Source organism: Talpa occidentalis, unplaced genomic scaffold, assembly GCF_014898055.3.
Source record: "Talpa occidentalis isolate TD23 unplaced genomic scaffold, MPIMG_talOcc4v2.1 talOcc4.5, whole genome shotgun sequence".
Taxonomy (NCBI): domain Eukaryota; kingdom Metazoa; phylum Chordata; class Mammalia; order Eulipotyphla; family Talpidae; genus Talpa; species Talpa occidentalis.
Window position 1 is genome coordinate 72,578,114 of NW_023604861.1, and position 3,671 is coordinate 72,581,784.

The 3,671-nt window shown below is 37.0% G+C and overlaps 1 non-coding gene across 1 annotated transcript; it reads left to right on the forward strand.

Moving 5' to 3' along the window:
• Positions 1-2,431: 2,431 nt before the first annotated feature.
• Positions 2,432-2,595, forward strand: LOC119260050 (U1 spliceosomal RNA). The gene has a single exon (XR_005128687.2). It is a non-coding gene; the product is annotated as a U1 spliceosomal RNA (small nuclear RNA).
• Positions 2,596-3,671: the final 1,076 nt, after the last annotated feature.

Genomic DNA, 3,671 nt, shown 5'->3' on the forward strand with positions numbered 1-3,671 from the left:
CAAACTACACCAAACCTTTTGGAATATTTTACTGGGTTTTGCATTAGTCCCAAAGCCTCTTCTCTTCATTCCTTTTTTAGAAACACCCATTGGGTGTCAACTATGTGTTGGCTACCTCACTAGACCTTTATATATTTTGCCTCCCTCAGTCAGTATAACCAATAAGAGGTAGCACTTATTATTCCAGGTTACCGCAGAGAAGACTGAATTTCTGATAAATTAATTAACTCAAAGTTAGTTTCACTTCTATTAGATGATAATTCTGTTCTAAATCTTGTCTCACTTTCCCATTCCTCCTCTCTAGGTTCTGTGATATCAGGAAATTTTTTGAGTTTTCCATATATTAACCTGAGTTTTCATCACAACAAATAAATCAACACATGAACATAAAGTTGAGTGGATTTTGACAACAAAAATAATTTTGTGCTTCTCCTGGCTTGCTGGTTAAACACTGCCCTAGATGCCAGAGATATAGCGAGCAATACTCCACCACCTATTGGATGACCAATAAGGAAAGAGTGGTAGACAAAATTCTAACTAGGCAAAGAAATAAGCTGCAAGCAATTGATACTGCTAGATTAAGTATATGGACTCAGTGCTTATGTTCTCCACCCCGGCTTTGGCCTCGTTACTCATGTCTACTTTTCAACCACCCTTTAAAGCTTTCTAAGAAGTGTGACTAAGAGGACAAAACTGCCAAATGCACAAAATTTATGAAAGCTTTCATCTAGAATCCTGATCTGTTCACTCTCTGTATCACATAGCCCCTTTTCCTTTCCCTGGCAGTCTAAAATTGAATTAGGGCTTCTCAACTTTCCCTTCTCCTAAGGTCCCTCTGTTCCTACTAAATCTTCCAAGCCATTGTTATCATCTAAGGAAAGAAAGGAGAGGAAAGTAGAGAGATGCATTTACATAAGTTCACCTATTTTATCTTTTTATATTCATCTCCAAAAGTTGAGGGTAAGAGGACACAAAATACAGAGAAACCAAGAATGGAAAAGACTGGGTAATCTTCAGTGTAGTTTTACCCCCACCATACATACACATTTTAAATAATAATTTTGAAGTTATGAAAAACATAACAATTACTTGATGTTCCCAGTAAGTGGTACATCACAGATATAAAATAAAGGCAGGGAAGGGAAGGAATGAAGGAATTGAAAAAAAAGTTGAGGTCCTGAACCCACATAGTTCTATTGTGAATCTATAGGAGACCTTCCCTGAGTTTAGAATAGTATTTAATTGCCATTGGGGAACCCTTTGTCATAAATACGGAAAAAATGTAGTTACAGCTTTAGAATCAATTACATGAGAAGGGAGTGGAAGAGAAAAAGATGAAATTAGTATCCTTAATAAGCAAATATGTATTTTAGTTGGAAGAATATGCAAGCTTGAGAAATAGACCGTGGTGCATCTACTTGGATACTAAATTTTCAGAAAAGTCTTCGCATGTTCGATGGGATGCATTGATCCCCTGAGTCATCTAATAGTTTGTCAGTGAAGGAGAGCCTCAGCCACAGATTGAGTACCCATACTCTTGGTAACTGGTAGCTCCTGAGAATTGTGATAACACACATAAAGTGATATATTAAGAAAATTGACTGAAAGACCAATATTCTAAATATAAGATTTTGTGTCCAGCCTAGATGGCAGCAATAGAAACAAAAATTAGCTGTCAGATGTAAATAATACATACATTTGTATTTTATTTTGCTATTGGATGTTGTAAGAAAATGAGAGAATCCAGATTTTTCAAGTCCTAATTATTGAGAGTTTGATAGTAGTAAAACATTGGCTTGGGAAAAATAGTGCAGTCAGTCTTAGCTGTCTTTCAATAAAGGTGGTTTATTTGCTATTTGGGTAGATAGGGATTCTAAGCAGGCTTTTAGAAATATGTGACTGAAGTTCAAAAGAGAGATCATGACTGGGGATAGAAGTTACAGAGTCATTTCTATAGAAGTAATTGAAACCATAAGAGTCCAAAAATATACCCTCCAACAGAAAGAATGTAGAGCTGTAAGACAGTTCTAAAGTCTACCAGCATCAGCCAACTTTTTCTACAAGTGTCCAGACACTAAATATTTTAAGCTTTGTGGGCTAAAGTTCTCGTTGCAACTACTTTATTAACATTGTAAAGCAAAGGAAGTCATTTAGAACATGTAAATGAATTGTTCTGGCTATGTCCCAATAGAAATCCATTAAAAAAGTGGGTGACTGACTGGACTTAGCCCCAGGGCTTTAGTTTGCTGAACTCTGGGCTAGTAAGTAAAGTTCCATGAGGGCAAGGACCACATCTGCTTGGCTTAGGACAGAACCTGGCTTACTGTAGGTTGAGTTGATGAATGACTATGTCTGCATTTGGCTTCATTGGAGTAACAAGAGAACCAAGGACATGCTAAGAATTATGAGGACAATTAAGAATCTAACACACATACTTACCAGGAGGGGGAGATACTGTGACCACCAAGGTGGTTTTCCCAGGGCAAGGCTCATCCATTGCACTGCAGACCTGAGATTTCCCTGAGATCCCTGAGATTTCCCCCAATGTGGGAAACTCGATTGCATAATTTGTGGTAGTGGGGGACTGTGTCCCTGCTATTATTTTTTTAGAAAAACAAAAGATTGAATGACATGAAAGAGTATGCCAACAAAGAGAATTCTAGCAGCAATGATAACTGATGGATTATGAAGAATGAGATTATAATCTGATAGATATACCCTTTTATTGGCAATTAGTAACAAGTCAGATACTATGTACAAAAGATAAGAATAAAAGGTCACAAGACTATTATAAAAAAATAGGTTACAGCCACACCCATAACCTCGTATAAGGACAGAAGTAGCTGTGTAAAGGAGTTTGCATTTTAACAATAGTTATTACCTTTAACATATTGAAATTTTCAGTCAAAAAAACATGTTTTTAATTATAATCCAAAATCTGTGGCTTACATTTTCATAAATCTAGTATCATGATTTTGTGAATTATTTGAGGGAGAATCAAACTTGTTTTTTTGACATTATGTAGATAAATTAACCAGCTTGACTAAATTTTAAAGATTGTGTTATTTGTCAAACATTTTCTTTTAGCTATTTTTCCCTAAATTTATGAGCTTAACTTTTGTGAGTTTATCACTTCACTTTCTGAAGTCAATATTAAACATACAATTTAAATATTTTCTTTTTATTATTATTAGTTTTCAACATTTACTTATTCCTTCCAACTTATCCCACTCAGAGTGTTAGGGGGAAAAGGATGTCCTAAGCTAATTCCATACAGGCTTTGTGGACTCCACCCCCACCCCAGACCAAAGCCATCAGAACATTGGGAAAGACAAATCCCATCACCAGCGAAGGGAAGGTTGCTGGGACCTGAGGGTGGAATTAAGCAGCCAGGTTTGGTATAAAACCAGACAGGTGGGTCTTGGGGGGGCTTTTTGGCTTCATGGCTCTTGGCTCTCTGCCAGCTCTCAGCATGCAGTTGGGGTTCCAGGTTGGCAGAACAGGTAAGACACATTTAAGACTTTATCTCCCTCTTTTCTCCCTGAGTTGTACATTTCCTCATTTCCCCTTCCCTTGTAAATAAACCTTTTATTAACCTTTTGTGTGTGCCTGCAGTAGAATATTAATAAGTCTCTTTTAAGCGTGCGGGTAAGGGCCCCACAGCCAGGCAA